Genomic DNA, 16,410 nt, shown 5'->3' with positions numbered 1-16,410 from the left:
CTTTCCTTAGTATACCCTCAACCTAAGCACTCCCTTAGCATGATCTATTTGCACTGTCTATTCACTTTTATTGTACTTCTCATGAATTGCGGTATCTTCAATTTGGATTGGCATTTGCAGCTATCTATGCAAGTTTGGAATTCAAAGAGGGGGAGTTGGTTTTTAGGGACCAAATGCTTGTTGGTGCTCAACACAGTTCAAATAAGGTTGTGCCAATGACCATGTTTTTTCTTTTATCTCTATCTAATCTTTCATTTTTCCATTCTTTCTTTGGAATTTGCAGTTTCTTCATACTCTTGGGCTATACTTCTATATGGTTTCTCTGTGATTTCTTGATGGTGGTGCCTTATCCACTGTACATGTGGCATACACGGTCACTCGGTTCTAATGAGGATGTATCATGTCCTGAAATCACACTTATTGGATGTATGTAGCCATCCAATTTGCATCCAACATATGCCTAAGAGGAAAAATGGTCAAATGTCCAAATTAATTGGATGTATGGGTAAGATCAGTCACTCGGTGTGATTTTTGGGATTTGCTGCACCCACAGTGGGGCTGACTATTTTGGTGGTTGGCATTGAAATACATATAAGCTATGTCCCACGTGTGTGGTGGATGAGTAACCGCCATCCAACAAGTGTGGAGGTCATGCAGTGGTTTAGTTTCACTCATCTTACATTGGCCTCTCATATATACATATCACTCACTAATTTCTTATGTTTTATAGGTTGACTGCCTTGTATGTAGTTACTGTTTTTGTTACATTGGTTCGATAGAACTTCAGATTGGTAGGAAACTCTATTTGCAATCACTGGGATTACCAGCAAGGTATTACCAGCAAATATAGAACATGATCAGGAGACATCTTCACAAGTGAACAAAGCTAATAAATATACGCACCTCATGTGCAAATTTTCATTATTGTGTTCAACCCATCATTATAGCCTTGCCCCAACTATTTGGGGTTGGCATTACTATTCCATTTTTCCAATCATATCCAAAGCAAGAATTCTTATGATTCTTGGCAAAAGTTCTACAATGGGCTGCTCACTGGACATAAATTCTGCTCCTTTAACTGTGCTTGGGTTTAGTTGATGCATGTCATGCATTACTTCCAGGTGAAGTTTTGATTCATGGGATGCATGTGATTGTGAACTTTCACATGCAACTGTCTTTCTTGCCAACATATCACATGTCTATTGTATTCAATCCATGTAATCCTATAAAGACTGATTCTACTTACGGAGAAATGGAGCCATGTTAATTATAATTACAGGTGTAAGCAATAGCCAAAGCCTAGAAGGCCGCAAGAAACTTCTGACCAAGGGTTTATATTTTAATTGTATTCACCATAAAATTTGAGTGTTATTTTTGATAGTTGGCTTCCACAAAGAGATTGTAGCTTTCTAGATTTGTATGAGAATTTGTTATGGTTAAATGTAATTTCTGTTGCTTTACTATCAGTAAGTTTCTATGGATACTAATGTTATTTCATACCTTAGTAAATGAAAGATAGATGTTGGTAACACAACATGTTTTTGTTCTAGAGTTCTACTAAAGCTCACATGCACCTGCACACTTCAAAAAGCAGCAAATCATTTCAAAATGGCACTTGTGTGCGACACTGTACCCATGCATCAAGTGGACCACATTGTGTTGATAACCTGGCCTAAAGATGGAGGTGGTCCACTATCATGCAGGTCACACCAACATGAGCATCAAATAAATTGCCAACAGTGGCCTGCATGATGATTGGACCAGCCTAACATTTGGACCAGGTGGTTGGGCCCATTTGACTACCTACCACTATCCTTTTAGGCTTCACTTTGCACTTTTAGAGCCATCAACTTGAACCAACTCACTCCACACCAGTGCAGTCCTTGGTCTCTGTTGCACATGGCGAAACCATCTAACTCAACTTCTCATATTATTTACCTATTAGTTTTACTCCTAAATTCTCTAATCTGTGTTTATCTAATTTTATCCATCCTCTTCATGCAACTCATTCATCTCATCATTCTCATTTCAGCTACGCTCATCTTATGAACATGTTGTTCCTTGATTGCTCAACATTCTCTCACATAAAGCATGACTAATCTAATGGCAATCCTATAAAAAATTTCCCTTCAATTTTGATTGGGTAAGATTCATTTAATAAATTTTGTAACTAATAAATAGCTGAATATCTAGATCAAAATTGACAAATGAAAGGGATGTGATGATGGTGGCGGCAGGGAGTTGGCGAAGATAAAACTTGGTTCTAGAAAGTACTAAGTGAGAGTAGGGCGGGATTCAAGAGGAGTGATAATTTGTTATTTAGGTATCCTTGGTAGAAAATTAATGGAAATGGACAACAATGGTCGGTAAAACAAGGCTGAGCATTTGGTGTGACACATCAGGACCCAATAATTTCTACATGGAGGATAAACCCTTTTATCTACTTGCCCACGCCCCCCATGACATTGTTTCCCAAATGTAATTGTCTGAGCTTGGCTACATTCTTTAATTTGGTTTAGTGATTGATGCCTATTTTTCTTTCATTAAATTCTAGGTATGTAATTTGACATGCTTGTCATATTCCTGCATGATTTGTGGATATGTGAAAAGGCCAAGCTATATGTCCTAGAGGGGGGGTGAATAGGACAATGCCAAATAAAAACTTATAACAGCGGAATAATAAAGAAAATGATAGCCAAATTAAATAACAATGCAGGAAAGAAAAACAACCTCAAAATTCAGATCTTGAGAGGTTGATACAAACGTTGTTCTAAGGACAACCTTACACCAAAAACAGAGTTTATGGTAGGACAACCTTATTTCTAGAAAGATCTTTGTATCAAGTCTCAAATCGAAGAGGAATACAAAAATAAATATAAACTGAATTAAAATAACTTGTAATTAAAGATGTATTGTTCTAGGGACAGCCATACACCATAAAAATGGCAGGGCAACCTTGCTGGAACAGCTTTCAAATGAAATTGAAAATCAAGCTTAAAAAGGAATAGCAGAAAGTAAATTCTAAGCTATTATAACATTCTCACAAAGCTTGAAATAATTACAACATTCACCACCATACATACATCCCACAAAAAGAATAAAAAATTAGAAGAATAAAACAATCAACCACAACTCAAGGGATTATAGTGGTTCGCCTGTGTGTTCACCAACTGTTAAACAACAGCCACACAAAATGCTACACTCCTAATATCCTCACACAGGGGATATTAGCGTTCACTAAAAATAGGTATTCCCAGGTTCACCCAAAACCCTTACAATTGTGTCTTTGTATGTGGGCTTACACAATTAAAAAAACCCCACTTATGAGTTTTCCTGGCTTTCCTCAGATAACCAAAATAACAAGATTTTTCTGGCAAATCTTGAAAGAAACCAAAATAATAGAAAGGAATTTACAATATGTAAAATACCTGAAAATCTCCTTCGTTGTAGCAGCCTGGTAGAACCAAATCAAAGTAGATGATTGAATGTCCAAGTTCAATGTCCAGTACTCGATTACAATGGTTCTAGTTATAATAGATTTTAAATTAAACCAAATAGGGCTTGCCTTAATTGATTTTGATTCCAAAGAAAGGGAATAATAATTCCTCTTATCAAATCAGATTGGAATAGCAGAAACAAAATCAATTAAATAAAGCTAAGGAAAGAGAATATTAAATAAGCACACTTAGCTTAAATGGAGCACAGAATTAACTCTCAGAAGTTCGACGAAGATTGGCTTGAATACTTTAATTAATTCGATGATTTCTTCTGAGATTCGTGCACTATTTATAGGTGAGAAGATCGGGTCTTCGACTGGTCTAGAGTGCTCTTCGACTAGTCGAAGCAACAACAGATATTTAAAAAATCCAGCGGGATATACTCTGACCGTTTTACGGCTGGTCGTAGGTCACCTACGACTGGTCGTAGGTTTCCTTCGACTGGTCGTAGGTCCTGTAAACCATCGCTGGACTTCGAGTCGAAGGTTGTACGACTGGTCGAAGATCAGTCGACACTGTTCCTACGACTGGTCGAACAGATTCCAGGACTAGTCGAAGGCTAACAGATTTTATCTGGAATTTGTAGCAAACTTACGACTGGTCGAGGAATTTCTTAGACTGGTCGAAGCAAGTATAGGACTAGTCAAAGAAGGCCTAGGACTAGTCGAAGAACAGACCAATCACATGAAAAATAACATTCGACTTATGTATCCGAAATGACCTACTTCTAAGGTCAACCTATGGTCAAACAAACCTCAATCATGAAGTATGGACATTGAAGCATTAGGAACAAGTGACCTTGAAGTATCAGTCTTGAAGTCTTGATGTAGTTGAACTCTTCATGTAACTCAATCTTGAAAGTGGCTTGAGTTTCAGCTTGAGTCTTGAGTTCAGCTTGAGTCTTGTCTTGTGAGCAGATCTTTCATTCCAGAGTTTTGTCTTGTGAGCAGTTCTTTCATTTAAGATCTTGAGTCTTGTACTTGAGAGCTTTGCTTGTTGTGAGCTTAGCTTGTTTATGAATGTTGATCCTTGAGAGAGCTTCACTTATGCAAGTTATATATAACAGAGTATAATAGTGATTTTGGCACTACAAATTTGACAACAAAGAGGGATAGAAACTATAGCACTTACAATCTCCCCCTTTGTCAAATTAGTGACAAAACACATAATCAAGATAAACAAGAGTAAAACAACTGGTTAATACCTGTAAATCAATATTCAACATTCAACATTCAACCAGTTTCAACATTCAACCATTATCATTCAACAAGATCAAACATATATTCCCCTTGACACCCCACTCCCCCTGAGTAACATAACCAATGCTACTCCTCTCACAATCATATTAACAACAAACCATTCTCCCCCTTTTTGTCACAATATGACAAAGGAGAACTAAATAAAGGAATGAGAGTAAACAGAAGGAGGAAATAGAGTATAGCAAAAGAGTCATAGAGATACTCAAGATAGCATCACATATATCCAGCATAAATATTACATCAAGAACAAATATCCAGCATTAAACATAGATAGAATCCAAATCAAAATCAGCCAAGTGCTAAGTAAGAAAGTTATTACATACAAAAAGTCTCATAGAAACTAGTCAGAACTAGAACTTGAAGATGGAGCAGGAATAGAAGGATCAAGTTGGTGCATGCCTTTGTTCAAGCGCCTAAGATATTTGCGCATATACTTGAATTGCAAATCATGAGCAACAGACATGTTTTCCAACTTAACATTTATATCCTCAACTCTACTTTCTAATGCACTCAGACGTGCATCACCATCAGATGCTACAAAATCTGGATCATTTGTTGAGTCAGAATCCGGTTCCTCAAAAATGTCATCCATATTAATGTCATCACCAGCTTCTTCATGACCACCACCAACACCACCACCTTGTTCAGGAAGCAGATCCAACTTCATCTTATTAATATTTGTATTGTTGAAGATCGGATGATGGATAGGTGCTTCATCAACAGCATATCGACTAACATATGAGTAGCCAATACGGTCATAAAGTATGCAAATGGAATGTCACTATGACCAGGATGGAGTCGAAACTGAAGAATGAAATGACAGATTAAGGATGGCAAACAAATCCGAGTACCATTTGAGATAGCATAGATACCATTTGAAGTGAAACCCGTGCTCCACGACTGGTCGTGGGTATCAGATTAGACACAAAGATTCTGTGAAGAATTCTGTATTTGGGTAACAAATACCTTGCGGGGAGTGCATTCCCTTTTTTGAGTCCATTGAACATCCATATTGCACAAGTCTTTAGTGAGCATGCATTTTTCAGCCATTGAGGGTTTATCAGTTAAATTATGAATTGGAATACCCTCATCATTCACAGGAATTTCCATAAGGGCTGAAATTAAATGACGATCAACATCAAATGGCCCTTCCCTAGTAGAAATTTAAAAAGTTAAATTATCCTGTGAAAATGCACTAATACATGAAAACATGGATTGGGCAATGGACCGGTATGCAGGCCCACCCCAATGCAATAAGTTAGTCCAACCTACAGCTTCAAGCATAGGAAGGATGTCAAATGGAGCAATGTGATTGACATCAACAGGATGTTCAACGATAACCTTACGAGATCTAATGTCCCTAACAAATGATGGATCATCATTGGGAACAAGAAGATGACGTTTAGAGATAGGGGTTGATCTGGAGGAAGAAGAAGGACCACGTGAAGTAGTTTTTCTTCCTCTAGAAGCCATTTGCAACAAGGAATTAAAGGAATAAAGAAGTTGCAAAGGATTGAGAAGTGGGTTTGCTCAAAACAGATTTTTCACAACCCAAACCCCAAATATCAATGATTTTCAAGATAGAAAGCTTTAAGAGAGAAAAAGAAGCAATCTTGACACAAATATGCAAGAAAAACGGATTTGGAACACTAACCTTGAAGAACTTGAAGGATGGGTTCGACGAGTCGAAGTTCGGCTCCAAGGAGAAGAAAGAAGAAATGAGGAAGAAAGTGAAAAATCCCCAATTTGAAGTGAAACCCGTGCTCCACGACTGGTCGTGGGTATCTATGACCGGTCATAGTACGACTGGTCGTGTATACTCACGACTGGTCGTATAAACCCTAAAAATTCAATATACTTGCAAATTTTACAAAAATTGAAATACAATCTAGCAAATATATACAATATTATACAAGAAGGCATAAATTATCAATTTAAAATGCACATGCCAAGATCAAATTTCATCTTTTTGAACCTGCTTTTATCAAGAGGTTTTGTGAAAATATCAGCACGTTGATCTTCAGTAGGAATATATTCTAGAGATATAAATAATTCCCTTATATAATGAAATCTAATGTCAATATGCTTAGTACGAGAATGCTGAATAGGATTTTTTGAAATATTTATCGCACTTGAATTATCACAATGTAATAACATAGAATCCTGTTTAATTCCATAATCACTTAGCATTCGTTGCATCCAAACAAGCTGTGTACATGCATTACTAGCTGCAATATACTCAGCTTCAGCTGTTGAAAGTGATATAGAATTTTATTTCTTACTAAACCAGGAAACTAGACAATTTCCAATGAAAAAACAACCACCACTGGTTGATTTTCTATCATCTAGATTACCAGCCCAGTCAGCATCCAAGTACCCAACTAATTGAACATTGGTTTCATGAGGATACCAGAGACCGAGATTTACAGTACTTGCGACATATCTAATAATTCGCTTGACAGCAATCAAGTGAGATTCTTTTGGATCAGATTGATATCTTGCGCAAATACCAACACTTAGAGAAATATCAGGTCTACTAGCAGTTAAATATAACAAACTACCAATCATACTCCGATAAAGTTTTGAGTCAACATTTTTACCATTAGAGTCTTTTGATAGTTTCAGGGTAGTACTCATAGGAGTATCAAAATTTTTGCCATTTTCAAATTCAAATCTCTTGATTAGGTTCAAGGCATACTTAGATTGAGAAATGAATATTCCTTCAGGTTGTTGCTTTACTTGCAATCCAAGGAAATAAGTCAATTCCCCAACCATGCTCATTTCGAACTGTGATTTCATCAAATCTACAAACTCAGTAGTCAAGTCAGTACAAGTTGATCCATAAATGATATCATCAACATAAATCTGTACCATTAAGATATGATCATTATGTTTCTTAACAAATAGAGTTTTATCAACAGATCCCATTTGAAAATTATGAGTTAAAAGAAATTTTGTTAGTTTCTCATACCATGCCCTAGGTGCTTGTTTTAATCCATAAAGTGCCTTTTTAAGCCGATATACATGATCAATATTTTTGGAATCTTCAAATCCCATTGGCTATTCAACATAGACTTCTTCATGTAAATCGCCATTTAGAAAAGCACTTTTCACATCCATCTGATAGATCTTTATCTTTCTAAAATATGCAATGGATATAAATAGTCTGATAGATTCAAGACGTGCTACTGGTGCAAAGGTTTCATCGAAATCAATCCCTTCAATTTGAGTATAACCTTGTACCACCAGTCTAGCCTTGTTTCTAATTATATTTCCACATTCATCAGACTTATTTTTGAAAATCCATTTTGTTCCAATGATGTGTTTATCTTTAGGTCTTGGTACGAGATACCAAACATCATTTCTTATGAATTGGTTGAGTTCATCTTGCATCGCAACAATCCAGTTTTTATCAGCCAGAGCTTCTTTTACGTTAGATGGTTCAATTTGGGATGTAAAACATACATAATTACATATATCCTTAAGTTGTCTACGGGTGCGAACACCGGTGAGAGGGTTTCTAAGAATTTGTGTGGTTGGATGATCTTTAACAGTCCTTAACTCAGAATCAGTCTGATTCGTTGAAGTATCGGGTTTATCAATGATTAGTACTTCATCATTATCTGAATTAGAGATTGGTGTGTTTAAGTGATCATCAATGATAACATTAATGGATTCTTGAATCACACCAGTCCTTTTATTCAGGACCCTATAAGCTCGACTGTTTAAAGAATATCCTAGAAAAATACCTTCATCACTCTTCGTATCGAACTTTTCCAAATTTTCACGATCACGTAAAATATAGCACTTGCTGCCAAAAACTCGAAAGTATTTAACAGTAGGCTTTTTATTGAACCACAATTCGTAAGCCATTTTATTATTATCTTTGCTAGTGTATACTCGGTTAATAATATAGCAAGCTGTGTTAACTGCTTCAGCCCAAAGATTTTTAGAAAGCTTCATGCTATTCAACATGACATTAGCCATTTCTTGAAGCACCCTATTCTTCCTTTCTACAATTCCATTTTGTTGAGGAGTTTTGGGAGCAGAGAATTCATGTAATATTCCTTGGTCGGTACAGAACTTCTCAAAATTGCTATTCTCAAATTCAGATCCATGATCACTACGAATTTTACTGATTTGAGAAGATTTTTCAGTTTGAATCCTTTTGAGAACTTTTCTTACTTCTTCAAGGGTTTCAGATTTATCCCTTAAGAAGACTACCCAAGTAAATTTGGTAAAGTCATCAACTATTACCAAGATATACTTTTTACCACCACGACTTTCCGTTCTGGTAGGTCCTATCAGATCCATGTGGAGAAGTTCGAGTGGTCTTGATGTGGTATTTGAATTCACCTTTTTGTGTGAGTTCTTTATTTGTTTGCCTATCTGGCACTCACCACATATTTTATGTAATTTCTGAAGTTTGGGTAAACCTCTTACAAGTTCTCGTTTGCTCAATCGATATAAATTTCGATAATGTACATGTCCAAGACGTTTGTGCCATAAATCAGTCTTGTCTGTATGGACCATGTAACATGTTTGATTAGATGAGCTGGATTCACTAATAATATAGCAATTTTCAGACGTTCTACGTCCAGTTAATATTACAGAACCCTGATTGTTTAGTATTTCACAGCTTTGATTAGAAAACCGAACATTATGGTTATTATCACATATTTGTGATATACTAAGCAAGTTGTGCTTTAGGCCTTCAACGTATAAAACATTTTTAAACACCGAAAGATTAAAAAGTTGAACTGTACCTTGGCCTATAATCTTGCAGTTGCTACCATCACCAAATGTGACTGAACCATCAGTCATATCTTTCAGATCGGTGAATAAAGCTTTGTCACCTGTCATATGCCTGGAGCATCCACTGTCTAGGTACCACTTTGAATGACTTGTTGCTTTGAAAGCAGTGTGAGCAACCAAGCAGGTAACTTTAGGAACCCATTTCATAACTGTTTTGGGTTTAGGAACATAGTTGGTTTTCTTTTGTGTATATTTGTAGGAATGATCTGTAGAGTTAGATTTTAAGAGCTCCTTGAGTAAATCAACTATCTTTTCAGCTAGAGGATTTCATTTCTGATTAAAGTTGACATGGCTATTTCTAGGTTTTTGAAAAATTTTTGAATTTTTAGAAAAATCTTGATAAGTATTTTTCACTTTTGAGTTTGAGGACTCTCCTTTAACAAACATAGGAGGAGTATACTTTTGTTTAGGAGGTAAATTTTTATCATAGCCCAACCCGGATCGATCGCCACATTTTCTTGATCCGGATAAAAGTTTCTCTAACTTTGGATCACCTTGGGCATATATTCGTGTGTCCTTTAAACTCAGAAGAGAAGATACTTCTGTTTTAAGATTCTCAATTTTAGATTTTAAATCATCAATTAGTGAGTTTTTGAATTCCAAATCGCATTTTGATTTTTCAAAACAATCTGAAATTTGTGATTTTTCTAAGACAAGTGATTCAAAACAATTTTTGAGTTTAGAAAACTTTTCTTTTTGAAGTTTAAGTTTGACAGCAATTTTACAACTTTCCTTATATAGGGCATTGTAAGCGTCTTGAAGATCATCTTCATTTTCACATTCACTATTCAGATTTTCTTCACTTGTTGAGTCATTATCTGAAAATGTGAATTTGGCTAGAGTCATAAGAGCTTTAACCTCATTGCCCGACTCAGTTTCAGAATCTTCTGATTCAGAAGAACCTTCAGGATCAGATGATTCATCCCATGTAGCCAACATACCCTTCTGCCTAGGTTTGTCCCTTTTAGGACATTTATTTGCTAAGTGCCCATATTCTTGACAGTTGTAACATTAACTATCTTTCAAAGATTTTCGAAATTTGGGTCTAAACTTCTTTTTGTCATTTGATTTTTGAAAATCAACCCTTTTCTTGCTTTTGAAAATTTTGTAAAATTTTTTAGCTAAAAGAGCCATATCATCTTCTAAATTTTCTTCTGAATTACATTTAGAAGATTTTAGCGCGATAGATTTACCTTTAGGAGCTTTAAAGTTTAACTCGTAGGTTTGTAGAGAACCAACTAGTTCTTCAACCCTCATATTATCCGTATCACAAAGTTCCTGGATTGCGGTTACTTTAGAATTGAACCGTTCAGGAAGTGAGCGTAGTATTTTTGCACACACTTTACTTTCTGGGATTTTATCACCAAGACCCCACATTGAGTTTACAATGTCATTCAATCTAGTGTAGAAGTCCATAAACATTTCATTTTCCTCCATATGAATTTCTTCAAATCTAGTTATGAGGAGTTGGACTTTAGATTTGTTGACAATTGTAGTACCCTCGTGTGTCATTTCTAATATATCCCAAGCTTGCTTTGCAGTATCACAAGAAATGATTCTTTTGAACTCATCCGGTGATAGTGCGCAAGTAATTGCATTTAGTGCTTTAGCATTTGCACTACTCTCACTTTTCTGAAGGGTGGTCCATTGGTAATATGGTGTGGTTTTCATAGACTTTGAACCATCAACCCCAGTAACTTCCATGATAGGAGGATTCCATTCAGTCACTGTGGCTTGCTACACATTTTCATCCATTGATTTGAGGAAGATCCTCATTTTGGCTTTCCAATAAGCATAGTTGGAGCCATCAAAGGGTGGAGGCCTAGTGACTGAAAGGCTATCAAAATTTGACATCTTAAATAGCTTAAATCGTTAGCTCAGGAATTAAATCCAAAAAACGAGCTATTAGGCTCTGATACCACTTGAAAAGGCCAAGCTATATGTCCTAGAGGGGGGGGGGGGTGAATATGACAATGCCAAATAAAAACTTATAACAGCGGAATAATAAAGAAAATGATAGCCAAATTAAATAACAATGCAGGAAAGAAAAACAACCTCAAAATTCAGATCATGAGAGGTTGATACAAACGTTGTTCTAAGGACAACCTTACACCAAAAACAGAGTTTATGGTAGGACAACCTTATTTCTAGAAAGGACTTTGTATCAAGTCTCAAATCGAAGAGGAATACAAAAATAAATATAAACTGAATTGAAATAACTTGTAATTAAAGATGTATTGTTCTAGGGACAGCCATACACCATAAAAATGGCAGGGCAACCTTGCTGGAACAAGTTTCAAATGAAATTGAAAATCAAGCTTAAAAAGGAATAGCAGAAAGTAAATTCTAAGCTATTACAACATTCTCACAAAGCTTGAAATAATTACAACATTCACCACCATACATACATCCCACAAAAAGAATAAAAAATTAGAAGAATAAAACAATCAACCACAACTCAAGGGATTATAGTGGTTCGCCTGTGTGTTCACCAACTGTTAAACAACAGCCACGCAAAATGCTACTCCACTCCTAATATCCTCACACAGGGGATATTAGCGTTCACTAAAAATAGGTTTTCCCAGGTTCACCCAAAACCCTTACAATTGTGTCTTTGTATGTGGGCTTACACAATTAAAAAAACCCCACTTATGAGTTTTCCTGGCTTTCCTCAGATAACCAAAATAACAAGATTTTTCTGGCAAATCTTGAAAGAAACTAAAATAATAGAAAGGAATTTACAATATGTAAAATACCTGAAAATCTCCTTCGTTGTAGCAGCCCGGTAGAACCAAATCAAAGTAGATGATTGAATGTCCAAGTTCAGTGTCCAGTACTCGATTACAATGGTTCTAGTTATAATAGATTTTAAATTAAACCAAATAGGGCTTGCCTTAATTGATTTTGATTCCAAAGAAAGGGAATAATAATTCCTCTTATCAAATCAGATTGGAATAGCAGAAACAAAATCAATTAAATAAAGCTAAGGAAAGATAATATTAAATAAGCACACTTAGCTTAAATGGAGTACAGAATTAACTCTCAGAAGTTCGACGAAGATTGGCTTGAATACTTTAATTAATTTGATGATTTCTTCTGAGATTCGTGCAGTATTTATAGGTGAGAAGATCGGGTCTTCGACTGGTCTAGAGTGCTCTTCGACTAGTCGAAGCAACAACAGATATTTGAAAAATCCAGCGGGATATGCTCTGACCGTTCTACGACTGGTCGTAGCTCTCCTACGACTGGTCGTAGGTCACCTACGACTGGTCGTAGGTCCTGTAAACCATCGCTGGACTTCGAGTCGAAGGTTGTACGACTGGTCGAAGATCAGTCGACACTGTTCCTACGACTGGTCGAACAGATTCCAGGACTAGTCGAAGGCTAACAGATTTTATCTGGAATTTGTAGCAAACTTACGACTGGTCGAGGAATTTCTTAGACTGGTCGAAGCAAGTATAGGACTAGTCGAAGAAGGCCTAGGACTAGTCGAAGAACAGACCAATCACATGAAAAATAACATTCGACTTATGTATCCGAAATGACCTACTTCTAAGGTCAACCTATGGTCAAACAAACCTCAATCATGAAGTATGGACATTGAAGCATTAGGAACAAGTGACCTTGAAGTATCAGTCTTGAAGTCTTGATGTAGTTGAACTCTTCATGTAACTCAATCTTGAAAGTGGCTTGAGTTTCAGCTTGAGTCTTGAGTTCAGCTTAAGTCTTGTCTTGTGAGCAGATTTTTCATTCTAGAGTCTTGTCTTGTGAGCAGTTCTTTCATTCAAGATCTTGAGTCTTGTACTTGAGAGCTTTGCTTGTTGTGAGCTTAGCTTGTTTATGAATGTTGATCCTTGAGAGAGCTTCACTTATGCAAGTTATATATAACAGAGTATAATAGTGATTTTGGCACTACAAATTTGACAACAAAGAGGGATAGAAACTATAGCACTAACAATATGTCATATATATAGTCACTTTGCTCATATGTATATGCCATACAAAAATATGTATGTAATTTCTTTCTTCTAGAAAATTTATGTATGTAATTTCTTTCTTCTAGAAAATTTATGTGGCAGTGATTTTGGAATTGTGAAGCAACTACTGTTGGTTGCATGCCATTGTTTTCTAACCAACATTCTGTTTTGACTTTTGTTTAGCTCTGATCAATTTTTTTTTTCTAGTGTGAATAAATATTCATATTTCCAGTTACCATTATCAGTGTATATACTTCCTTTAGCCATTTGATTTGTTCACTAGTTTGCATTTACTTCCTGTTGTGTGTCTACTTATGACATTACTGCATGTTTCGTGGAATGATTTATATATTTCTAAAATGGATCAAAGAACTTGGTGTTTTCACCATTCATTTGCACAAGCTTTATCACTATTTATGGTAGGCTTGATGCTCTGTTACAATTTTGTATTTCTGTATGTGAAATTTTATTTATTTATCTTTGGTATTAGGGGAATTTGGAGTGGAATGATTACTGGGATTGCTCTACAAACCCTCATCCTTGTTTAGATGAGGGGTATTATTCATTTGATTTAGATACAAATGCTGCAACAAAAACACAAGTATGAAATCACTACTACTAGATTTATGGCTCTAACTTACAACTGGATGGACATATTCCACACATGGAAGCAGACCCATTCCAAAAGAACCCCAAATACATGCAAGGTTCATGTTAGATCATATTGGGAATGTTGGAAGTTATCAACATGAATGATTTTACAGATTGAGAATGTTGGAAGCTATCAACATGAATGATTTTGCATGTAATCTGATTACTTACAAGCACACAGTAGAACTCATATGCATCTGTTTGTTTACACTTCCAAATAAGTTGGTTATAATCTTCTATTCCTTATCCATATGTGATGTAACGAATATGTATTTTGGGTTGTTTGAAAACTAGGAATTTACAAGTTGCTAAAGAATTTATTTTCTAGAAACAATTTCTTTATGAGAAACTGATTGGGTGTACCTTACTATCTAAGTTCTCTTTGGCCATCTCAGAATTTATAAGTTCTCATTTGGTTGGTTATTTGTTCCAATGCAAACCAGTAATATGCAGAATTCCACTTGTCAATTTGTTTTTTGCAGATGCCAAAGTGCTTCATTGTTGTATGAATTATCAAGTATCTAGTGCTAGATGCTAATATCTTAGTTATGTCAGGTACGTAAGGCACATATGTATGAGATCCAAACCGTTTATCTATTATACCTAACCGTGGATACTCCATATGTTCGAAATCATAAAAACCAAATGATCCAGAGCCATGCCACTATTTTATAGGCTTTTCTTTATTTTTCTTTTTTTTTTAATTGAATGTGAGTTCTTTATGAATTGTTCCTATTCTAAGGTACTTCTGACCAATCAACCCAAATGATTGATTTCTCATGTTGTAGATTGTTGAAGCTGCATGTTGAATTCTAATCTTGAAGGCTTTAGAACCTGAGCCCTCCTTCCACCAACAAATCCATCTCACCATTTAGCATTCTTGCCAGACATTGCATCAAGCCTTGTGTCACCCCATTTGCACACGAGCCATGTCCACTAGTGCAGGGTGACAGTTGCATTGCCTTAGCATGTAAGCATTGGCTTTCTTTTATGCTACTTATTCAGGATGATTTAGATCTTAATACAATTATCTATTCTATGCAGCGAAAATGGTAAGAAGGCAAGCTTTATTTCTAGGTGACTCGGAGCTACAGCAACTGCTTCACATCTTCAAGTACTTGTTGAATATTGAGTTGCAAATTTTACTTTTGAAAATGATGCTGAATGAGATTAACTTTACTTATGAACTTTCTTGTTGGTCATGTTATATGTGTTGGTAGCCAACGCCCAATTCCTATGGACAACATTGGAGTGGCCTGGCCATTTGGACAGGCCGTGTTTATATATTTGCTCGAAATTAATGGAGTAAACCCGAATGTGCGTCGGAGCTATCTGGATGAGCGGGGGTCCCTGGAAGGTGGGAACCGCTGTTATGACCATGATGAAGCTGTCCAATTCTCATGGACAGCATTGGAGTGGCCTGGCCATTTGGATAGGTCGTGTTTATAATTTGCTTGAAATTAATGGAGCAGACCCGGATGTGCATCGAAGCTATCCGGATGAGCGGGAGTCCCTGGAAGGTGGGAACCACTGTTATGACCATGATGAAGCTGTCATTTCCTATGGACAACATTAGAATGGCCTGGCCATTTGGACAGGCCATGTTTATATCTATATTTGCAGGGACCACACACTTAACCTAAACATATAACCTTAACCTATAACCTTAACCTAAACCTATAACCTACACTTATAACCTATAACCTACACCTATAACCTAAACCTATACCTAAACCCAAACACAAACCCGATCCCGAACCCGAACCCGATTTCCTAAACTTAAACTTATAACCTTAACCTAAACCTATTCTCAAATCCCCAAACCTATAACCTAACCTAAACCTAATACCTAAACCTAAACCTATAACCTAAACGTTAACCTAAAACCTAAACCTATAACTTAAACCTTAACCTAAACTTATAACCTACACTTATAACCTATAACCTAAACCTATACCTAAACCCAAACGTAAACCTGATCCTGAACCCAACCCGATTTCCTAAACTTAAACTCATAACCTTAACCTAAACCTAATCTCAAATCCCAAAACCTATAACCTAACCTAAACCTAAAACCTAAACCTAAAACCTTAACCTATAGCCTAAACCTATAACCTAAACCTTAACCTAAAACCTAACCTTAACCTATAACCTAAACCTAAACCTAAAGCCTAAAACCTAAACCTTAACCTAAACCTTAGCCTAAAACCT

At 36.1% G+C, this 16,410-nt stretch overlaps 1 long non-coding RNA gene across 1 annotated transcript; it reads left to right on the top strand.

Annotated features, from left to right (window-relative positions):
- The first annotated feature begins 830 nt into the window (after positions 1 to 830).
- LOC131225875 (uncharacterized) lies at positions 831 to 15,406 on the top strand. Its single transcript, XR_009161598.1, has 4 exons — positions 831 to 876; positions 14,682 to 14,754; positions 14,988 to 15,169; positions 15,244 to 15,406. It is a non-coding gene; the product is annotated as an uncharacterized LOC131225875 (long non-coding RNA).
- Positions 15,407 to 16,410: the final 1,004 nt, after the last annotated feature.

This window comes from Magnolia sinica, chromosome 14 (assembly GCF_029962835.1).
Source record: "Magnolia sinica isolate HGM2019 chromosome 14, MsV1, whole genome shotgun sequence".
NCBI lineage: Eukaryota > Viridiplantae > Streptophyta > Magnoliopsida > Magnoliales > Magnoliaceae > Magnolia > Magnolia sinica.
Note: the sequence above shows the minus strand (reverse complement) of the source record. Positions and strands in the feature narration are given on the sequence as shown.